This window comes from Phlebotomus papatasi, chromosome 1, assembly GCF_024763615.1.
Source record: "Phlebotomus papatasi isolate M1 chromosome 1, Ppap_2.1, whole genome shotgun sequence".
Classification (NCBI taxonomy): Eukaryota; Metazoa; Arthropoda; class Insecta; order Diptera; family Psychodidae; genus Phlebotomus; species Phlebotomus papatasi.
In genome coordinates, this window is record NC_077222.1 from 86,452,613 (window position 1) to 86,477,434 (window position 24,822).

A 24,822-nucleotide genomic window follows, 5' to 3' on the forward strand; every position below is an offset into this window, starting at 1 on the left:
CAATAAGAGTGATATTAGATATTACCTTTCATGGGGAATATCTTTAGAAATATCCACATAACAGAATTTTTCTATATGTGTAAAGTATTATATATTCTATCAAAAGAAATGTCGTGAATTCGTCAAATATTCATATTTCCTGGAGTCTTTAGTAATTTAATTTTCCTAATGGTAAAGGAAGGTGATGTATAGCAACGTCTACTCACTTCTTGCTATTTACACAACATTTATTCATTGAAATTTCAATTGGTATATTTCATTTACTATACTTGAAGATGGAAATTTTCATGCCCTTTTCAATGACGAGAAAGTGATACAGTGTATGTCAGCAAATCAATTTTCCAAGCAAAATTTCTGGGAGTGAACTTAAATTGTAATAAGGGAGCTTCATGGGTAATTGCTGAAAGTTGTGATATACCCAAGCCATATATTACAATTTTAATGAGCCCTAAGAAATTTGGTGAGGTGTTTTGTTGCAAAATCATAAATTTGTGTTAAAAAGTTTTAGAAAAAAAGGAGAAAATTTGCTATTAGGTAAACACCCTTCAACATTTCAATGTCACTTTTAAAATGAGTTGTAGTAAATTCCATATTAAGTTTAAATGGAATTTTTATGTTTTCACCTTTTAGCCTCATATAAATATTGTGTGAGAGGCTTAAAAGAGCAACATCCCTTCCATGTTGTTTCCAGAAAAGGTATCATACGTAACATATAATTGAATGTTTCAGCATTTCAGGCTGTGTTTTCACAGTGGAAATACATTTTATATAAAATCTGTGGGGTATATTTCAAATTGCTATTCTCTGAGATTTCTACTGGACTCAATAAATCAAATTAAAAATTTACTCACTGAATAGTTTACGCAATTTTTCGTATGTTCTGTTTTATTTGCTTCAGATAACAAATTACAAACAGGTGCGGTATAAAATCATTTTAGGCTTTTTTCTCACAGGGTTTCTTTTTTTTCTCAATGGACCCTCCAGGGCAAAATTCAGCAATTTCTGGCACCCCAAGAAATGCTCAAATATAACTTATGTCTATAGAGGTATCCTTTGTTTACAAGAAATGTTAGAGGAATGATAAATGAAATTTATAAATAAATTATTTGGGTTGAATTGCTTCTTGGTATTTTCATCTTCGCGCCACGTGAACTTCACACAAAGCAAAGAGAATAGGACACTTTCAATTCATAACGAGAAAATTAATTGAAATAAACATAGATATAAAGTGACTTGTGTCACTAGGATTAAACTTTACGGGTTTTTTTCTCAGAATTTCTCAGCAGGAAATAGGTTCTATAATAAGCTCATTCATTGCAGAGAGTGTTACTCTACTATATCACATTTTTCAGCACTTTTCATCTCCTCCATTTATGACTTTAAAACCAAGCCTGAAGCAACTTTTGCAGTTTCAAGTAAGATAAAAGTGTTGAAAAGCAACTACGTGATTAGTTTACTTGAGGAGTTTAGAACAGTTTATCTCTGGCATTCAAGCAACTTTTTAAGATGACACATTTTGTCTCTAGAAAACAAGATTGCCTTCTAATATCCAAATGTTACGGTCAGTCCAAGTTTTTTTTTTCATAAAGCTCTATTTACAAAATCAAAATAAATGACAAGTTAGATCTATCTTTAGGGGAACATAGGGCAAAGTACGTTAAAGCGGATAATTTATTTTTCACAAACTTTCACAAATGATGATGGATTTTGGTTAGTCAACTGTAGGAAATTTACTGCTCTATAACTTTTCCGTAGCATGTTTTCCTTCAACTGGAAAGGAAAAATGGATTTCAAACCAATTTACTAAAGTTGATTTCATGATAAACTCAAAAATGTTGGATCATTGTTAACGGTTACAGAGTAATAGGGGTAACTGGGACAGGAGTAAACACGGGGTAAACATCTTAAGTTTTTTTTTAATATTAGACTTCAAAAGACGAGATCTATATGAATTCATAAATACTGGAGAAATCCTTGCTCACTTTAGAAATAGTAAACATACGCTCAAGTAGTAGGCATAAACATGAGAGTTTCATATTCATACTACCCCATGTTTAGTACTGCCCCAGTCTGTCCTATATAACATCTACCCAGACCGTTAGTTTAGAATCCCAAAAATTGAATATTAATACTAAAAGACAGAAAATGCGAACTGAAATCAAAGTGGGTCAAGTAGTAGGGGAAGGTGGGACAATTTTGACCTCTCGTTATTAAAGAAATAAATGGATTTGGTAAAATAAATTCTCTGGGATAGAAATTTGAAGTTCTTAAACCTGGGCCTACCATAAATTCGGTTTCATTAAACGCTCAACTTTAAGGCCGTAGGGGAAAGCGCGCTTCCTTCGGACAATTCATTTTTTTTCTCTATGTTCCTTATGGATTTCATCCATAGGTCCTTTCTGAAAATTTAAGGAATTGGACTACCTATTAAAATATAATATTATAATGGGCCAAATTCATTTATAACGCATTGAAAAAAATTATTTGTGCGAAGCATAAATCGTCCGAAACTATCTAAGGATTATACAATAAACATTTTACAAGACAATTCCCAGTAGGGGAAAGTGCCCATGCTTGATACCATTTGATGCTTCGTAATGACTAAATTTTTCCTATGTTTCTCAATAAACGTAACTCCGCATTATAATTTAAAACTGGCTACTTTCCCATACTTTTAAAAAATGATTGCGATTGTGAAACATAGATAATTTAGTCATTACGAAGTTTCAAATGGTATCAAGCATGGGTACTATCCCTTATTTTCAAAGATACGGAGACGAAAAGCGCTCTCGCAACCATCCAAAACTTTGAAAGATATTTTTCCACTCCTCATTTTTATAAATTCTTTGAAGTGTGGCTAGAATAATAGCGAAAAAAATATCGATAGAAATGAAGCGAATAAAGGATTATTCCTTTTAGAATTAAACTTTCTTCCAGTTAAAATAAAATAATTTTTGAAGACCTATTTTTCTATTTTTACTGCATGTTAAAGTCTAGGGGAGACTGGGGCAAAAAGCCACAAATCGAAAAATTCAAAATTCAATATCTTCCGCAATAAAAAAGATAGCGGCACAAATTTTTTCTATAGATAGCCGCCTCCATAGACCTTCTTCAATGTCGTTAGTTTCTTAGAATTCGAACAAGGAATTTAGAAAATAAAAAAATATCGAAATTTTTAGCCCTATTTTTTGGAATATTTTCCTTGTAGAAGATAACAATTATTACCTATTTTCCAAAATTGATGCACTGGTGAATATTTTCTATATGATTTGGATTTCTTTTATAAGAATCCGCTATCTATTTTAGAATTTCACAAAAGTTTTTTTCTTCAGAAATCCTTTTATTAAAAATGGCCACTTAGGGTAAAAAGTAACAAAAGGTATAGAGCAAAAAGTAACAAAAAAGCGAAGCAATTTCTGATGTCTCACGGCGAAAAGAAACGTCATTTGTCTCGCCGCTTGTTGTTTGCATTGGTCAAACGATTTGCAGTCTTTTGTGTGTTTTTTCTAAAATAACTTGAAAAGCGCTTTTCTCGTTTTCTCACTTTTCTCGCAGAGAAAACGGTGTTTTACAAAGGTGTAGATGAATAGATTTTCTGTGAAAATATGTCCTCTAGGTATTTTTTCAATTTTACGTAAGCCTGTAATGAAGCGAATCAAAATATGAGAATTTACTCCATTTCTGATACTATTTGCCCCAGAATTTTTGAGAATAATCACAAAATTACCTTTTAGAAATTGGCTCGATAAACGTATTTCCTTACAAAACAGAGGAAAATTACTTTCACAAAGTTGTAGAGCGGTAAATTTCCTATAAAGCTGCACTAATTAGAAATTTTTGAAGCGCTCGAGTAGCTTGTAAAAAAAATAAAATATCCGTTTTCTGACATTTTGCCCCAGTCTCCCCACCCCTAGATATTGCCCCTATTGGCCTTATTCCAAGGTTTCCAGGCTTTGTACACACTCTGCCTTCGAACACTTCATATTTTTCCCATTCTTTAATATATCTGGCCTAATGGCAATATTATTTTCTGTTCTATTTCTCTATAGTCTATTATTTAATTTTCAAACATTTTATGAAAAGAATAAGACAGATTCATTAAGGGCCTTGACAGACTTGAGGATTAGCCGAGAGACGGCTTAGCGTAAATTTATTGGAAATAAAGGTTAAACTCATTTCGAACATTTTCCACTAAGTCGTCTATCGACTTTAGTCGTAAGTGTGTCTAGGGCATAAAAGGAATATGAGGAAAATATAAAGTGTTCGAAGGCAGAGTATGTGCAAAGCCTGAAGGCTTTTCCCTACATTAGTGATTCGGGGAATTATATAGTAAGGCCATGTAACTCCGACGATTGCAAAACTCGGATGCCGCGACCGATTTAACTCCGATACATCCACTTAAAATATAATTTATATTTTTATTTCTGTAATTAATTACTGAAGTATCATATTATAACTATTCTACTTTAAGAAAAACCAAAAATTATATTTTTATCGGTTTAATAAGTGGGTAAAAGAAATATTTTTTAAGCTCGGGTCAGCTGGGTTGTGTACTAAAAATTTAATTTCTGAGAAAATTTTGCTGTTGACAGCTCGTCGCTGGAAAAAGTTTAGTGTTTTTTCTATATAATAAAACATTATTTGCAATCAAAATTATTAATAAAAGTTAGTGTAGTTATTGATCTACAAGGTGAGTAAGAGTTTATTGATAATATAAATAATTCATACAGAAATAAGTGATTTTTGTGAATGTTTACATTTCGATGCATGTCGGATGCGGTGAAAGTCAATGTTTTGGTTCAGAATTTGCATTGTTCAGGACTCTTTTTCTGTTTCAGATGCCAAAGGGAACAAAAGAAAAGACCTATAAGGACAAGCCCGACTCTAAGGAAGGTATTAGGAATGCCTTGCAGTGTGTACGAGATGGTTCTACCATAGCATATGCATCCAAAACATTTAATGTCCCAAGAACAACACTGCACAACAAATTGACCGGCAAATACCCAGAGGAGTGCCCCAATGGCAGACCAACAATTCTTTCAAAAGAACAGGAAAAAGAACTTGTCAAATGGATCCTGGGATGTGCGGATGGCTGGCATCCCATCGGGAAGGAACAAGTTCTGGACAGCGTTAAACTCATCTGTGAGGTCTACAAAATTCCAAACCATTTTACAGCTGGAAGACCCGGAGACGTTTAGTTCAGGAATTTTCTTAAGCGTCATCCAGAGCTCAGCATGCGCAAGCCAAAATCCTTCTCATTGGAAAGAGCTACTGTTACTGCTGAAGACCTCACGGAATGGTTTCAGAATTGTCTTAAATATTTCACAGAACACAACCTTCTGAGCATTTCACCAGACCGTGTTTTTAATTGCGACGAAAGTGCCTTCTTTTTGACACCGGAAGATGGAAATGTCCTGTCCAGGAGAGGTTCACGTGTAGTTCCATCTCTTAAAAATTCAGGACCGAAGAAATGTATCACAGTACTCCTCAGGGTGTCAGCTACTGGCGAACTTGCTCCTCCAATGGCTGTTCATAAAACTGACATTACTCCAAAAATTGCCATTCACAACGCAGAAGGATGGAAAATGGGAACGTCACCACAGAGTGGCTGGATGGATGGGCCACTTTTCTATGCTGGTCTTTATTTCCCGAAAATTGTTTTCCAACATTCAGAGGAGTCCATTATCAATAACCAGCACGATCAGGCCACCGACAATAATCCTTCAAATGATCCAGTCATCCCTGGAAACCAACTCTCTGCAACTTCTGAGACTCAACCGATCTTCGACACATTAAAACAATGCTATTTCTGGCCAGGAGAAATTCCAAAACGTCGTCAGAAGAAGAGGGTCAAAGCCAGCAATGTCAAACACCAGTATATTGTATCTTCCGAGGAAATTATCGCGGAACAGGAGGAAAAATTGAGGCAGGATTTACAAAAAAAGAAAGAAATTGCTGAACGGAAGTTGACCAGAGAGAGGAACAAAAATATAAGGGCAGAAGAAAAGGAGATAAAACTAAAGGAGAAACACATGGTAAAGGAAAAGGCTCAAATGCCAATTGAAGCTGAAAAGAAAAAACGTGGAAGGAAGTCAGCCAAGAAAACCGAGGAAAAATCAAAGAATTGAGTGCAATCTTAAAATAAATAAAAATATATATAATTAAATAATAAATTAATGAAATGAATTGATGGAATAAAACTCTAAAAAAATGTTTTTGAAATAATATCTTCTCATTTTTATGCATTAAACTTTTCCTTAAAATGAGCATCCGAGTTTGATCGAATTCAACGGAGTTACATAAAAGCGTCGCAGTAACATTCTTGCGCATATATTAATATTATCGTAATTTTATTAATTTTCATCAATATTATTGCTAAAATTCTATTTCTATTATGATTCTAAATTAAACAAAGAATAATTCTATTGATGTGGAATGGCGAAAAAAAAATTTCATCAGTCCAAAAACAAGCATTAAAGTCGCACTCAATGAAAAGTATCCGGATTACCTCTCTTTACTATAGTTATAATTTTTGAGCTTTTACATGGTCACTATTAGTGTTTTTTTTTAATATTAATTAATAATAAAAAATGTGCAATATCAAAATGTTGTGTTCAAATTAATGTAGAACAAATTTAAATGGAAGTTGAACTTTCAAAATTCCGCTACTCATAGCAGCTGTAATTAAATAAGTTCTAAGTATTATGTGAAGTTCTCTTCATTGAAAGTTTGTAAATTCAATGAAATTTGATATAATCAATACACGTTATTACGTGATATCAATACTTAAAGAAACATTTGCACTCAAACAATTCACAATTAATATTGAAAGCTCTGTGGTAACATTTTTCATTGAAAGCTTTGAGCTTTTTCTTATAAAGGTGCTTTTATTAATAGAAATTCTGTCAGGATAGTTTAAAATTTAAATATTTCATTATCTTCTATCCCAACCATTTGTCAACGTGGCGTTGTAACTGTTTGAGATCAAGGAGGTTTAAGTAATACTCTGATACTGTTTGAAGCCGATTGAAGGATTTCATAAAATGTTGTAAATTATATGGAATTATTACGCACCTCATTGTGTATGTTCTGTTGTTTCATTCTGTTTTTTTTTTTTAATTATTTCTTCTAATTAATGTCCTCAAAATAACCTCGACTTGTACGCTGTTTTTTAATTATGTGCTAATTGAACCTATTGATTTTGGGATAAAATTTAACGATCCCCTACCGTGTTCTAAGACGCAATTACCAAACAGAAGGGACAACAATTTGTGTATTGAGCCCCTGTTGGTAGGGATCACGGTATCCCACACACAAAAGATGATTTATTGAGTCGTTTAGACACTTTCTCGGATTTTCATCTAATCCCACTTATTTTCAGTAGTGTTCTATCACATAAACTTGCCTTAGGGCCCTAGTGTATATAAGTAGGAAGTGGCATTCCTTTTAAGAGAATAAATTATGCTAGTAATCTGTAATAGATTCCACTGGGATAACACAGAAAGACGATCCTTGCCAAGATTTTGCTCATTGAAAAATTTACTGAGGTATTGGGAGATGGATGTTGGGTTGGGCGGATAAGAAGTATACCCAAAAATATAAGTGAATATTTTATTCCTAGTGGGTTTTGTGCGTAACATCAGAATTTTGTATTGTGAATTCAATTTCCTGCCCGTTTTTCTTATCCCACCATAAGAAAAAGGAAAGAGTGTTTCATGGTGTTCAAGATATTTATGCAGACCACGTTGAGTAAACTGTAAACATGAAAATGTATAGCAGGCTTCCTCTTTTTTTAGAGTAAATCCCATATTCTTTTGTGAAAGATCATCACTTTTTCAGTTGAACTCAAGTGTGAAGGGAGTCATAAATATACATATGTGTGTCCAATTCTCTAACGTATTTTTCTGTGAAATTTTTGTTGAGATTTTCCGGGTTTCAGCAAATCAGGTAAGTGCTATCCAATCAGGAAACAGACGTAGGGTTTCCATTTCTAGAAGAAGATACAATTTTGTAGCAAAGTGGTAAAATTGAAGAAAAAAAAAGTATGTATTTTTCTGAGAAATGTTTATTCCCTTGTTGACTCAATAATTCTATTTAAATTTAATTTTGTTTTTCTCTCTCACTGGTATTTCCCGAACAATAAATCTCAAATGGAATTGAAAGAATAATAGCACAGCTATTTTATTATAAATATGTTTCACACACAAATAATAAAACTTTTCTCTGACCGATTGCTTGAAAAATATTTTAGTTGCGAGTTAAGCTCAAAGTGCATGCAAATTCAATTTTGAGCTGAAGTTACGAAAGTAATGCAGAATATTTCAGACAAATTTATAAATTCAATTTAAGCAATGAAATCTAATTACGTGTGATTTTGAAAAGTTTATAACAGGGAATTTAATTATGATCCTGAACAATTTTGTTAAATTACTTATAATAATTCACTACTGATTTATTAAGATATCTCAGGTTATAAATTATCATATTTTTTGTAACTACGCTGAAGAAAAATGTTTGCCAATTTGTTCATTAAAAGTTCGTCTCGAGAATGTCTTTTCTTTAAAAATATAAAAAAAACATAAACAGTGGTTAATTGTATTATATTTTATCAAAACTGTGTCATAAATGCAAGTTCTTTTACACAGAAATTTTTTTTTAAAATTTTTCGTAAATATTTGTAAATTCCTACTAGGGACTTACGAAATTTTCGTAAATCGTATAACCAACAGAAAAGTTCATAAACGTATTTAGGGTGGCGGCATTACTTAATGCCAGTCTATACTTGTGGCCACCTCGCAGATATCTTCAATTTTTTTCCACAAATGAATTTCGAAGAACCACAAAATTAGGAATATTTGCTGCGCTATCATTAAATGCAACTTTTAAACGGATTTACTTTTGGGCCAAACCATCTCAAGACGACCGAAAAAATCGCAAATCGCAGGTTCATGGTCTCAGATGTTTCTGAATTTTACATATGTTAAAATACACGATAAAATAATATAGGGTAAGTGTGCCAAATTTCGGCATAGTTGCATGTAAGCGTCAAAGTCTCATGTTTGAAATGTAATATTTTAAATACAAATTGATTTTTTTTATTCTTTCTTTTGTAAGAGTTTTGCTTGGAACCTTGTAAAGAGTTTACCATCTTTATTTACTCTAAAATCATTCTTAATACATTTTAAAATAAATAAGAATATAGACATAGTTTTGGTACCCTATTTCGGCCACCTTCATTCTCATAGTTCCTTGCCCTTCGGGAATTCTTCCAATATCTTTTTCACGTCATCTCGTTTGTCGAAGCTACATTTTTTGTTATTCTTTTGCATTGGATAACCTCTAGAGTACGTAAAATCTAAAAGTTCATGGAAAATCGAGGAACAAAAAAGGTGGCCGAAATTGCAAGCTGGCCGGAATTTGGCATACTTACCCTACCCCTATTTTTTTCGCCCAAAATAATATCCTGTTCGGAGATACATGACGCCAAAGATGGCGTCTCGCGCTTCATTCGTCAATTGAGATTTTTGGCAAATTCTTCAAAATGCTCTATCTCGCGAACGGGTTGAGATTTCTTCTTAATCTTTTTTTTTTTATTTGAAAGATAATTTTATACTCTTTAAAACGATATACTAGTTTTCGTATTATCTGCTCAAGTTTTTTTGTAACGGTCTTTTGAATTTTTTTTTGAAAAAATTTAAAAATTAATTTTTCTCAAAAACCCCATTCTCAAAAATTTTAATTTTTTTGCTGTTGATCATTAACATTGAGTACTACATTCCCTTAAAAGGCGAGCTTCCACTTTTGCGCTTATTTTTTTAAAAAAGTATTCAAATTTTTACAACATTTTCAAAAAAGAAAATATACCAGTTGACGTATTCCGAGTGGACACGCGTTATTAGAAAACCGGAAGTAAACACTGTGACTTGAGGAAAAAGCTTTTATTGCGACACTTGACTTGACTTGACGAACTAATCTGTTGAGGGCTGGGTGGCAAAGAGGAAGATGGCAGCATCCTTCGCTCTTTTATAGCCGCGCTCTCAAACCCCCTCCAAGAGGATCTCTTTCTCTCTCTCGGAGCACTCTCTCACATTGACTTCTACATTTTCAGACCTTACACTACACCAGTTAAACTCAAAATTTTGAGTTCAACTTTTCAGAGAATACAGTACTCCACAATACTTATAAATTTGTCAAAGGCGGTTTATTGTCAATTAATCGGCATCACTTTTCCATTTATTCATTGTCGAATTCGAGACTAATACAACACCTGGAAAATCTGCAGCTGCCTAGTTTCGAACTCGAGCGAGACTTCACAGTCATAGAGCCACTACTTTCTTCACTGATCCACTGAGGCCCCATGGTAAGAAACCATGGTTATGGTTTCTTTACGATATTTTCCGAAAACTGTTAAACTTTCAACTTTTTCTGAAAATTTCTCGGTATTATTTATCTTAATTTTTAAAATCTTAATTTTGTTGTAAAGATAGATCTATAAGATATAGTGGGAAGAAGATTTTAAGCCTTTTAAGCGGTCCTGTTAACGGTTTTCAGACGTGAGATTATACCATGATTTCATAGAAATTTTTGACTTAGGATTACAGTTTAAGGGCATTAATCTATGACTTTTAGAAACATCACTCTTAATTAGTTGTTCTTTCGAACTTCGAAACTTTTGTAAACTATGAGCAAAAGTATTCAGTTTAAGAACTGCTATAAGGTAGGAATTTAAAAATCATTAATTATTCTTATTCTACTATATTCATAATATTGCTCGAGAATTTGAAAGACTTGAAATAATTCCCCTAACTTTTTATTTGAAGTTGCACTAAGTGTCCAATTATATAAGACATTTTATTATTCTCTTTAGACTATGGACACATACTTTTTGGAGATATGATACTTATGGAAAAAGCTTCATATTTATTTAATGGACTCATATAGCTCAAAAGACCTTTTATCATGACTCAATATTTTCATAATGTTACTTTAAACGTTGATAATTGCACTTTCATTATTAAACATAAGCTTCTTACCACATCGAATAATGTGTGGTAACTAAAATTGAATTACGTATTTACAAATATAGCACAACCGCAAAATATAAGACAACCCACCAATATTTAACGAAAACCAGCAATATTGTGTAGACGTAGACTAACCACAGTCTAGAGAATTTCATTATTTAATATGTCAAGAGAAAGTTGATTAAGCAATTTTAAAATCTGCTCTAAGATATTTCTCTAAGATTGTGAGGAATTCGGGGGTGAAATATAAAATACCAGAGTATTTTAGTGTCTCGTAAAGCTCTTTAAATAGCCCATTATAATTTAATGAATAACAATTAAATAATCATTCTAATACCTTATATAATACGTTTTTATGTGCAATTTAATTGACATATAAAAAGTACTTATTTAAACAATTTTGTGGAAAATGCAATATTTGGTAATTATCAATCCTCAGCTAAGTAATTTCTAGTTAGGGGGAAGTAGGGCACCTTTGAAACTGGGGTACCTTTGAAATTGGGGTTTTTCATCGAGTTTTAAATAAAATTGAGCCTTATCGTGATATAATTTAGCTTCTCAATCTGTTTGTGCAGCTAAATTATATCACGATAATGCTCAATTTTATTTTAAAATAGGTGAAAAATCCCAATTTCAAAGGTACCCCAGTTTCAAAGGTGCCCCACTTCCCCCTAGCAATTTTCGAATACCATTTAATTATTTTTAAAATCGAAACACCTATTGCAGAATGAGTGTGAATTTCACTAATTCTATTTAAATTATTTATATTAAATGAGTAGAAATTTCATCCATTTGGAGGAAATTACACAGTATTTGTTGGAACTAAATCTGCGATTTGCCCTCAATACGTGGAATTTAATTTGCCATTAACATTTTATAACATTAGGGGAAAGTACTCTCTATTTGAACGTTCATGCTTTCGAATAATGTGAATCTATTTTATTTTGCCTAAGAGACTTACAACATATAATCACTTAATTATTGATAATAAGCTAACTAATATTTAATAGAAATGTGTAAGTCTCTTATGAAAAATAAAAGAAAATTCACATTATTCGAAGGCATAAACGTTCGAAGGGAGAGTACTCTCCCCTATATTGATTTTCAAAATGACTATTGCCATTTTCCCAACGAAAGTACTCATGCGAGTTTAAATATTCCCAGAAATACCGTGTTTAAATACCAAATAAAATAACAAATTGCATAAAGGAATGAATCCAATTGACTGGTATTATTTTCACTCTCAATATTGTTCCCATAACATTCCAATTATGTCTAAAATTTTAGTCTACTGCAAAAACAAATGCGGCAAAAGACATTATAAAATAATACAGTAAAAGGATAATTTGATGAAAATGTAAAATATTCTGGAAGTATTCATGCACAATTTTTGCATAATGGTGGTTTCTTTAGCGTTCAGCGAAAATTCACTTTGTTGTCTTAAAACTAATTGTTATGCAAATTTGAAGATTAAACAAGATCAATTAAAATGCTTTTAATGCAATTTTCCAAACCACTCCATTTCTTCGAGGCATTATCTTTGAACACAAGAATTGAATAACTGGGCAAAATTACTAATTTGGTTTTCAATCAATAAATTCTATTGATGAAATTTGTTCAGTCAGTCGGTCATCATCTTTTCTGACTTTCAGCACTTTGATTCAACTAGAATACTATGTTATCAATTAACGTTGAGACTTATCAAATATTCAAATCAAATCTTGCTCAATTATTCAAATAATTGAATTATTCAAGTAATTCTGCAGTAGAAAACGGATTTTATATTGCATAAAAAGCCTAGAATATACAGGGTCTACAATCATCACTGAGTTTAAAAAGATATTTTGAGTAACATTTTGAAAATAGGTTATACTGTGCGTTTGTTTTAATTGCGTATGTTTTAACTAAATTATAAGTATTTCTTGTAAATAAAAATTGCCACTTTAAAAACCTTAGCAATTTCCTAGAATTTGAAAAAAAAACTTTTCAAAATTTTAACGCCCAACTTTTAAAACACACAGAAAAAATATTTTGTAAGATTATTCGTAAATATTTATCAGGTTACTTACGAAATGCTTGTGAATCGTATAATCCGGTAAAAAGTTCTTAAAAGTTTGTAATTTTCCACAAACATTGTTCGTAAGATGATCACTTAACGAGCATTTTTTTCAAACACTTGTTAGTACATTTTTCTTTGTCGAACAAAACTTTACGAATAAATGACAAAATTTAGGAAAATTTAGGGACAAATGTTTGTAAAAGGATAAAAAATGTTAGTTAAAAGATCATTTTTGGAAGAATATTTGTGAAAAATGTACAAACTTTAACAAATTTTTTAGTGGGACAAGCAATTCGTTAGTTCTCAGTAGGAATTCGAGTACATTTACGAACAATTTTACGAAATATTTTTTTTGTGCATAACCTTTTAGGTTAAAATGAACATTATTATGTATAATTGAATAAAATATAAATAGAAATATTGTTGTTATCATTCTATGAGCTTTTGCAAAATGTATTTCGAAAATTTATTTATATATCAAAATTGATGCAATTATTGTAATAATGTGTGATATGCAATAATTCTAACTATCATATTTTATAAATTGTTTATCTGCAATAATTGGATTTGGGTCAAAACGTTCTAATATTCACTATAATTTTCATTTTCGTATTTAATAGCTATTGGCAAATAAATAGATTAAAAACAAAACTAACCACAGGGTGGTATAAGTTTCACGCAATTTGACTTATTTAGAACTTATAATATCGGCCAAAAGTTTCTTGATACAACTATATTCGAGAAAACAGGTCGATGACTCAGAATATAAGTAGAGCAACTCGATTTTTTCCAAAAATCGTTTTATTCGCTTTTTGGATATTTCTTACACTCCTTACACTCTATCTTCTCTGTGAATATTATACTAGAAAGATAATTATTTTCAAAGTTATAGTGATCTTAAATCTCAAAAAATCCTATACTCTTCATGTAAAATCTCCTCTTCAAATCGCTCTCCTGTAAAATTTGCCTACTGTTAATTATTCGTTTCTTATTCTGAGCGATCGAGATGGAAAAAAAATGTTAGAAAAATTACTTTTGAAAATTTTATTTTGAAAATAAACTGACAGTAGTCTACAGACGTTGTCTGTGTACTCCCAAAAGAAAAAATGTTTTTTTTTCATAACAAAAATAATTGTTTTCCAAAAGTTGATCATTTTGCGTCGGCCAAAAGTTTGTTAACACATTTGAAAAAGTGATTTAAAATGGTCAAATATGTGAAACCAACATCTTGTAACCAGTTACGAGTTTATGTTGTTTAAGAGACAGGTGGATTTGCAACTTTTTTTTTAATTTGTAATGATCAGTTTATGCATATAAAAGTGAGTTAAATGGTAAAAATGGCAAGTTGGCAAGTTACAAATAAACTGAAAGAAGAGAAATCGTCCAGATCCAGAGATACTTTCGGTATGAATTTGCGTCGTTAATTGTTTAATTTTAAGGAAAATCTTCACAGGATATAGAAAAAATTGTATAAATTTATGGTGATAAGGCACGAATGCATCTGAAAAACCCTACTTGCAGACTCAGAGTTTCGACTTAGATGGTTGATAACCGCATTATAATTATCTCTGACTGTGATTTCATGATATCTTTTACCACAAATTCGGAGTAAGTTCATTGCTAAAGGGACAAGTGGTTTTTATTGTTACAAAAATCAAGCTTAAATTGAGAAAAAAAGGTAAGAAAGGATGAATGACTCCTACACTGAGAGAAATCCGAAAAGGTTAAAATAACATTCCGGAAATGTTAATTTTACCCTGCATTATTAATCCGAAATCGGTGTAAATTTATGCTGTTTAGGTGTATTATGGGTTAAAGTTACCCTTTTACATGTTAATTTTACACTTAAAGAAGTGTAAAATTAACATTAAAAAATGTTGATATATTTTTACACCTAAAAAGTATTAAATTTAACTCAGTCTAGGATTTCATGGGTAGGCAAGCCCAACATTTACCATATTATATTAATTACTCCAAAATGTTGTTATATTCAAAGTTATGCATTCCCGAAACTGGCTCAATAATTTAATTTACATAAAGCGCTTACAATCGGTAAGCCCAAATTCCAAAAGATGCCAAATTCGAAAAGGAGAATTTCCAACGGTTTCCAGAAGAGTAATAAATTCAACTGCTCTTTAATCTGAGATTCTTAATGAGTTGATCTAGAAAATTTTTGGGTTTTGTTTTCTTTTTTTTTTGTTAAACTTTGCACAACTCACAGCTTATAGCAAATCATTTTAAACTTGACGCTAAGTATCTTAATTAATTTACATTTTCAATCTTAAATTTCAGCAAACTTTCTCACTTGAAAAGAGTTTTACATGTTGCTGAATCTGATCATTATCATAATTTTTCTTTGAAGAAAAATGAATTGTAATTTATTAGCTCATATAACTCTAAACTTTTATGCTCATTATCGTGAAAATTTTAGTTACATACTCTTTAATAAGTATCTATCGAAGTGTTCAATAAGTTTTCACTTCTTATTATATTTCTCCATCTACCGTAAAACTTATTCCATTTATTGCCCACTTGGCAAAATTTCAGTTCTTTGTAATCATTTCCTCATGGTTTCGTAAGAAATCTTTTATTGCTGAAATTCGTGTAAAGCGTGTAAACATTGAAGGGAATATCACTTCTTTTAGACTTGAAATATTATCTTTAAAAATGGGGAAATATATAAAAACACTGAAGAAGCTACTTGAAAAATTAACATAAAATTCACACATTGCAAGAATTTTTTGAAGATGTTTGTTCATGGGAACGGTACGTTATGCTTATTAGAGGTTTAGTTAGACATAAAAGCAAAGAATTACACTATACGGGATCATGGGATTATCCACATTTTCGGGACCGGAAAAACCGTGAGAAATGGCATTATACATCCAGAAAATTTCCATATTCGCAAGAGATTTCTTTCGTCAAATAAGTTGAACGTAGAACGAATTCTGCATGGAGTAAAAGTAGTCAGAACAAAAAGATTCAACTGTTCAAAAGAAGAGAATTAATTAGTAGGTTTTGCCTTGAAATTCTCAATAAATAAATTAGTAATATTCAAGAATTTTACCTCAATAAGACAAATTAAAGTTTTTTTTTAATAGGTAGGGAGGGTCGGAGGAACGTCTGTTCGACAGGGAGCCCCTATTGACACTTTTGTCAAAATGTTGAAAATTATTTAATGTATCTAGTAAAATATAAGTAAAATAACGTTTTTTTCTGTAATATACCTTTTACTATAAACAAAGATGTTCAAATTTCGTATCCCAAATGGTACAGAGTAGGGTGTCAATAGGTGCTGACCCGAGTTCTTAAAGTGTCAATAGACGTTCCTTTCACCCTATACATTGTTTTCAAAATTCCCGCGGCACAAAATAGCCCAGGCGAGCACAGTTTGCTGAAAAAGGCAGCATTTTCAGCATTTATTTGCTGAGTCGATCAGCGAAAAGTCGGTCAGCAGTTGTCGAACAGAAATTGCTAACCAAAGATATGGAAATGGTCCTGTGCCTCGCGTGTGTCGTTTTAAGGTTTAACAGAATTCAGCTGAAAATACATATGTGTTCAGCTGAATTCATATTCACTTGAATGGATTAGCATTTGGTGCTCACAGGGAATATACATTAAGGCGTATTTCAAAAAGGATTTCAGAAAACGACTCCCATCAAACATGAATAATTGTATGTTGATATTCTCGGCAGGTGCATAATGCCGAAGTGCATAATCCCGGGCCCAGTGTAATATTTCAAAATCTTTCAGATAAGTTACGCTTTATATACAATTCTTCGTTAAAATTTCTGCAAACATTTTGGCTTCCGAGAAATGCAAAATTTAAATGAGCAGTAAAACGTAAAATTGGTCAGAAAGAAAAATTTTTAATCAGTAATAAAACCTAAAAAGTATAATTTAATAATTAATAGTAATAAACCTAATGATGCATAGTTTGTATTGGGCCATACTAAACTGTTTTTGGAAGGTGACAACATTCTTCAAAAACCTCTTTGATAGGTTTGCGTTTGGCAAAGCCAGTTGTATGTAACAGCTTTACAAAATAAAGCTAAAACAGAAGAAAATTCAATATATTCTTCAGTATTACTACGAGAAATGTAAAGAGACGAAGCAGGTGGCTAAAAAAATTATTTTGCTTATAGACTTCTTAATACAGTATGATCCAACAATAAATCGGTGCTTCAAACTATTCCGTTCTGGGTAAATGGACGATAAAGATGAACATTGCTTTGGTAGACCAAACGTCGAAAACATTGATAAAATCACGAAACTCTTCGAGTTAGATTAGCATGGGAGCATTTATACTATTACCCAAGAACTAAATATTAGTTAAGAAACAGATCGGAATCATTCGGACTGGTCTCACGAAGAAGCTAGGTGTATGGCTATCTCACGAATTGTCACAAAACAACTTTTAGATCTAATTAATGTCTGGGATTCCTTCCAGAAATGTAACGAAAGTGACCCATTTTTGAAACGGATGGCTCACTTTCGAGAACAACCAGAACAAGCGTAATGAGCCTGCCCAAAAGATCGTCAAGTCCGAATTAACTCTCAAAAAAGATTTGCTGTGTATTTGGTGGGATTGGAAGGGAATCCACTATAAGTTGTTGCCTAATGAGAAAACTCTCAATTCATCTCTATTGTCAACAATTGACTAGATCGAAGCACGGGATCGATCAGAAGCGCCCAGAATTGGCCACTAATAATATGTTGTGTTCTATCAAGACAACAAAAAGCCACACACATCTTTAACGACCCGCCAGAAGCTCCGAGATCTTAGTTGGGAAGTACTATTGCACTCGCCGTATAATCCAGATCTGGTACCAAATGATTATTACCTTTTCAAGCATTTGCAAATATTTCTTAATTGTACAAAACTGTCCTAAAAAAGGCTTGTAAAAATGATCTAGTCAAGTATTTTGCGAGTAGGCACGAGAACTTCTTCAATCATGGAATTATGAAATTGCCTTCAAAATGGACAAAAGTTAACAAACAAAACGGTGCATAGGGTAAGTGTGCCAAATTTCGGCCAGCTTGCAATTCCGGCCACCTTTTTTTGTTCCTCGAATTTCCATGGATTTTTAATTTTTATACTGTAGAGATTATACAATGCAAAAGAATAACAAAAAATGTAGCTCCGGCAAACAAGATGACGTGAAAAAGACATTGGAAGAATTCCCGAAGGGTATGGAACTGTGAGAATGAAAGTGGCCGAAATAAGACACCAAAGCTATGTCTACATTTTTATTCATTTTAAAATGAATTAAGAATGATTTTAGAGTAAATAAAGACGATAAACTGTCTATAGAGTTCCAAGTAACACTCCTTAAGAAGAATGAACAAAAAAAATCAGTTTGTATTAAAAATATTACATTTAAAACTTGACACTTTGGCGCTTGTATGCAACTATGACGAAATTTGGCACACTTACCCTATTTCAGATAATCCTAACTGTGTTAATTTCATCTTCAAAATAAAGCTTAAAAGAGCTCACGACTCTTAACTCAACCTATTTTGTTTCAGTTTGATAACTTTTCATAAGAACCATTTAAATGTGGAAAATGCCTATGTTAATCCTGTATTTCTTTCGAAAAATTTAATATAAGCCTTCGAAATCTCTACAAAACTAATTTGTAGCATATAATTTGTTTTCAGGTAAAATGAAAACATATTTATTTTTCTTCTGCTAAAAATTAGCAAGAAAATTTCACTACTTTACCGTGGTATCACACTAGAGAATTTCACATTAAAATGATAATGTAATTCACATTAATTGTTGCTGATATGTGTCCTAATGTGCAACAATCCACGTTCCATCGTGATATCGAGCAACTCTAGCAATGTGTCCAGACTAAATCAGCGATTTCGAGAGGATCATGAAGTTTTAATGAGCAACTTTTCACTTTAACTTCAATGTCAAATTCTCTAATGTGATTGATAACTCCCTTAGAGTTCTAAATTGAAATTTGATCACATTTGATTTTTTTGCTGAGTAAATTTAATTGTAATTTCATTTATAATCCCGGTATCAAACGTCCACCGCTGTCTCTGTGCCGGTGACCGGCCTACGAATACAAACGGGGAAATGCTTGAACACTGACTATAGGGGAAAGTGCGGTAACTTCGGATGACTCAAGCTTCGAATATTTAATTTTTTTTATTATGTTTTCAGTGAATTTAGCTCATTTTAGTATTATATTTTAATAGCTAGTCCAATGCCTAAAATTTTCAGAAAAAAGATATGGGTGAAATCCATAAGGAACATAGAAAAAAAATGAGTTGTCCGAAGCTTGAGTCGTCCGAAGTTAGAGCGCTTTCCCTTATAAGTGTTCGTTTTATGTAATTTACTTTACAAAAATGTAATATTTGCCTCACGAAAGCCACTGGGATGCCCTACACAGCAGCTAATGCAATAATTTTAAGCCATATGGAATATATAGTAAGTATAGGTCTAACGCCTGTATTAAACGCTCATTCCAGAAGTTTTCTTTTGTATTATTTAGTTATAATACATTAGAAAAGTTGTTTAGTCGTTCAGCAAATGGTAAAAACATTATGGTAATAAATTCTAATGTTCTACTAAGGAGAAAAACATCCTTAGTCAGTAAATTACCAAACTAAAAAAAAAATCTATTAAAAATGTTCAAAACTTCTCAAATTTTTTCTTTGTCAATGATATTTCACTACTTACTAATTTTTATTTTTATTGACCGTTATTTACCAAAATACCGCTCTATCTTGTAGCCTTCCACTAAGTACTCTTTCGTTGTGTAATTTTTTAGAGTTTGCCGATTTTTAACCGATTAGGACTGAATATAAATCACTCATAATCAATATTAATAAAGGTAGGGCAGGTAGGGTATGATCAATTTTTGGTCATTGTAACCCTATTACAATTCATCTGAAGAAAAGGAGAGTTTCGTCAAATCTTACAGTCTTATTATAGAATGAAAATTATTTAAATTGCTAGAATATTGTGAGATTGTACAGAAGGTGTTCTAATTGAATTGAAAGTTTCATTTAACTTCTTTCACAGCTGAGAAAGCACGTGAATTCACATTGGAAATTCGCTAAGATTTTACGCAAAAGCAAAAACAAGAGAAGGGATTTAGAAAATTGCGTGGAGAAAAATTAAATTGACTTTATAAGTCCCCCGAAAACTTAGTGTTTTGATGATAAATTGAAGAAGTTATGATATACTTGTGAGTAAGGTAGCTTAACAGTGCTTTTCCCATTTTGCGCTGGGAAAATCAATCAGAGACTTTAACTCAATTTCCATGTCAATGGGAAGTGAGTGGAATTGTGCAAAAACTAACAATAGGAATTAATAGTGCGGTAGAAAATTTCATTAGAAATTAGTGAGTTGGAACAGACGCTTTTTGATTGTGTTTTGTATAGTCTGAAAATTTATAATTTATGATATACTTTGTCAAGTACCTCTTGTAAATTCATTTGGATCTCCATGGCTGCAGATGACAGCAAATAAGTTGACTCTATACACCACAATACACTTCAATATACGATAGCAGATATTAATTTATTAATTTCTCTGAAAAGAGTCTTTTATTTTGTTGCTGTTGTTGCCTTTTCACCAACCACTGTCTTCATTCATTGCATTAATGAACTCTTACTGTGGCATATCATCACAATACTATATGGATGAATTAAGTGCTCGGTATCGGACCGAGAGGATGGTAAGTGAATTATCATCTCTGTATGAAGAAACACTATAGTTAGATGGAGAAAATGATGTCCTATGAGGGTGCTGTAAGGACAACTAAGCGCGGACAAATGTATGTTGTATGAGAAAATACCGCAACCACACCTAATTTCCTCTACTTTGGCATCGTGTCATCTCTGGAGATCTTATAAGTGGGATGACTGTTTTGCATTTTGAACACCATGAGACACATACAAGCACTGGAGGATTTTTTTTATGACTTGGTCCTTCGACACCCTCAAGAAATCCTCAAACTCGCCTCAGCCTCTCTTTCACAAGGGTGACACCATCATTTGTAAATGTCTGCACTAACTTTGAATGTTGATCTGTATGTGGTCTCACCATTTGACCATGTTGAAATAATTTCTATGTCACATTTGGAACAAAAATGGGGCAAGAAGTGACAAATCACCCAGTCATTTGTCGGTCTCACTCAATAAATTAAAAGTGGTATGCAGAAAATCTCTTTGGCACATTACTGTTCCAAGTGCAACCACGAAGATGACAAAGTTAAACGTAGTTCGGCGTGAAGAAGTACCCCATGAAGCTCTACCATTCACCACGACCAATTTCAACAAAGTTCCGTTAAATACTGACGTTGGAATCTGTTCCAGTGTGTTCAAACCAAAGGTACAGAGCTTTTCTGCTATATGCAATATATAGCGGAGGAAAATCAAGACGCATTTGTGCGCAACCGCCTGAGTACTTGAGAGAGGAGTGAGCTTTTGTGGTCCTCTCATACCAACAACCCCAAAAAGGCATCAACATTATACTATTCACTGAGGATTTACTGTTTAGATATGATTCACATGCAAGGTGCACTTTTTTCTCCTACTCATCCAGCTTAACACCAACCACTCGGCCAATTGATCCCAGTTTCCACTAGGCCATCCTCGCTTCAAGCAATAGATTTAATAAAATAATATTTCGTCATACTGCACACAAATTCACACTGCTCCAGAAATAAATCCCCCCATTGAGAATGCCTTATGGCATGATTGATGGCCAGGCGTTGGAGTAAAGCAGATGCATGTGGAGAGGACGGTGGGTATTCAACAAGTTACACATTTAGCGTGTGCTTCCCATTGTGAACTCGGATATGAAATTGCATTAAGATATAAGTGTCACAAGAGTGCACCGCGTGCAGTGGTAATTTTCAAAAGTGGATTTTTTTTAAATGCATCTCACCATTTGGGGCGAAATCATTGAATAAGTTTTTAAAGAAAAGAAAAAACCATTACCCGGTCTTGGATAAAAAATAAAAAGTTTGTACAATGCAAGTCATTTCATTTAAGGCATTTTAACTTTTAATATTAATTTGGGAATCATTTTTAGCAGCATGACATGACTAACTTCTGTCCAAAAACCGTTTTATCTTATAGTCTTTTTCTTCTAGTAATGCTACAGTAGGATGGGGTATTTTTACGCATATCTCCTCTTGTTTATAACTTATAGTCATGCATGCGTAAAACAATTCCACTAACTCCTGACTAAAATTAATATTCTTTAATTCTGAATGGTTTAATTAAAGACGATTGGACCACAGAAGACCCAGAAAATATTCTACGGTAATCTGAATTTATGTTTCCCTTTCATAGTCAGAAAAATTATCGTTCTAGCCCTTTACTTTTGACCTCCTCATTCTTAAGGCATCTTCTATACAGGGGAATTTCGAAATGTATCCCATTCTCCTACAGCGATGAGTCTTGGGAAATCTGCCCTGGTGAATTGTTCCTGACATAGTTTTCTCCACTTTTTGTTGTAAGTTCCCCAAGTTTGCATTAACTAAAATGGAAAGTCTAATAAAATTTCTATTTTATTTGGAAACGAAAGTGTCCGTGGTACATTTGCACATTTGTTGTCCTGGACCCTGGGTAGACTAAATCCACTTACTGAGGCCCAGAATTCAGAGCTTGATCCTCAATCCTGAACGGTTTTATCAAGAGTTCTTCGCTCTCCCTACGAACGGTCTTGTTTCGATCCCCAAATTGAGCGGGACTAACTCGTGAATTTAAAAAATTATGATCGTTACAACTTTATAAGAAGAACTGACTTCTACATACTCTGTAACCCGAAAAGATGTCTAAATTCTTCCAGAAAAGGTTCCCTAAACCGAAAAGAAATCTGTAAGCTGAACAATGTATGGGGATGGGGTTGTCAGTCCCATGACAGTGGAATCAAGTGCAATGAAGCTCGCTGGATGCAATTTAAACATGTTTAATGCTAGTAAAAAACATGGAGACCTAAAGGGGATTCAAACCCGAGACATTTGTATGTTAGAGTGAGCTTTCTATCGTCTCTACCACTTGATTCATTGAGTGCCGGATTAAAGCTCAAAGGAAGTTTTTATTTTGAATTGGATGTTTTGAATCTAAGTTATTTATTCTCATTAACATAATGACTTACAAAAACTTGTGGTAACCCCACCGTACTTTGCGGCCATCGTCGTCTTAGCATTGGTGACCAACTTCCAGGATAAAACGATGGCTACAGGTTTACAAGGTTTAAGGTTTACACTTTGACAGTGTTTTTATTGGAGAGTCTGTCCATGAGTACCTTAATGATAAGAAATGGGCCTAGCCATAATAGCTGTTTGGCCACTACTGTGCATAACAAATTTCACAGATGGTCAACCCTTTATGGAGGGGTCTTTTACAAGGTCAAAAGAACCGATAATTTTTATTATTGTATAAATCGATAGGCAAACTATTTAGGAATATACCATTAAAATTTAAGAAGCCAATTCAAAGTAATATTCGAACATACACAGAGGACAACAAAGGAGTGGTGAGGAGGTTTGCAGACACTTTGGGATAACATTCAAACAAATATCAAAAAACTTCAAGAAGTTTGGTCGAATCTTTGCCTTCAGAAAAAAAAGTCGCGAGAAGCAATTAATTTTTGGTATCCTAATTCAGGAACGCCCCTTAACCCTTTAAGAACGAGAGAATCATAATTTGGGGGTCGAGGAAAATAATTTTTTCTCACATTTTAGAGGAAAACATAACTTTGGAAGGGCGTAGGGAAGATTTTGTTTTTAGGACACCGACGTTCCATTCGTCTTTAACCCTCTAACGGGTAAGACCGCCTTCAGGCGGTCTTCACAAAAATCACATTTTCAGCGACAATAAAGGTTTTATTTATTTTAAAGTGCTATAGTGAACTCGGTAATATTCTTATAAACATCTCTTGAAAGTTTGAACTCATTTTGACTCTTCGTTTTGTTGCTATTCCCAGTTTTGTGTGACAGGTCAGATAAAAAGCAACAAAAAAAAATTTGTGCAAAAAACTCATTTCCAATTTCTATAAAAATATCGAATTAAAGATATCTGACTAAAAGAAATTTAATTTTTACGGTCATTCTACTTTGTATATTTTATTTAAAAAATTGAAAAAAACTAAAAATGTGAATTTTGGAAGCAAAAAGAGTTTCAAAAAATATTTATATTTTCTCACCTAGCGCCTAAATAAAGAAAAGATAATGAAGAATGGATAGTTTTTTCGACTTTATTGGAACATATTTATCCTAAAAAACATTGTTTTCGAACTTTTTTTCGCATATTAAAAAAAACACCGTTAGAGGGTTAAAGGATCAGTGAGTTACCGATACTCCAAAAACAAAAATATTTTTTGGACTATTTTGTCATTAAGTCTAGTTAGTGACCCACTAGAGTTCATGAAGAGAAACTACTGCAATTTATAGACAGATTAGAAGAAGTCATTAAGAAGCCAAGTTAAGGATCAAATGGATTCAGTCTAATAGAATATTTATCAAGCAAAATTTGGCGATTAAGAATTGGATGAGCCAAATTTATAACAAAAGACCTCTAATTCCTGATTGGTCTCCGATTGATCATCGCGCGAGAAGTTCGTGTGATGCGTGTGCTATCCAGAGATAGGTTGTGATTGGAAAAGGAGAACGGAAGGCAGATTTATATCTTGTATTAGACCGACCAGACCCCCTATTAACCTTTTGAATCACTGTTCTCCTAGAGTATAAAGGCTCAATCACA

At 32.7% G+C, this 24,822-nt stretch overlaps 1 protein-coding gene across 2 annotated transcripts in view; it reads right to left on the reverse strand.

Moving 5' to 3' along the window:
* The window catches only part of LOC129797920 (tyramine receptor 1), a 118,490-nt gene extending 97,070 nt beyond the window's left edge, over nucleotides 1-21,420 (reverse strand). For both annotated transcript variants that reach the window (XR_008751373.1, XM_055840802.1), the window contains exon 1: nucleotides 20,527-21,420. The gene's annotated coding sequence lies outside the window, so the exon portion shown is untranslated. The remainder of the gene's footprint in view (nucleotides 1-20,526) is intronic.
* Between the last annotated feature and the right edge of the window lie 3,402 nt (nucleotides 21,421-24,822).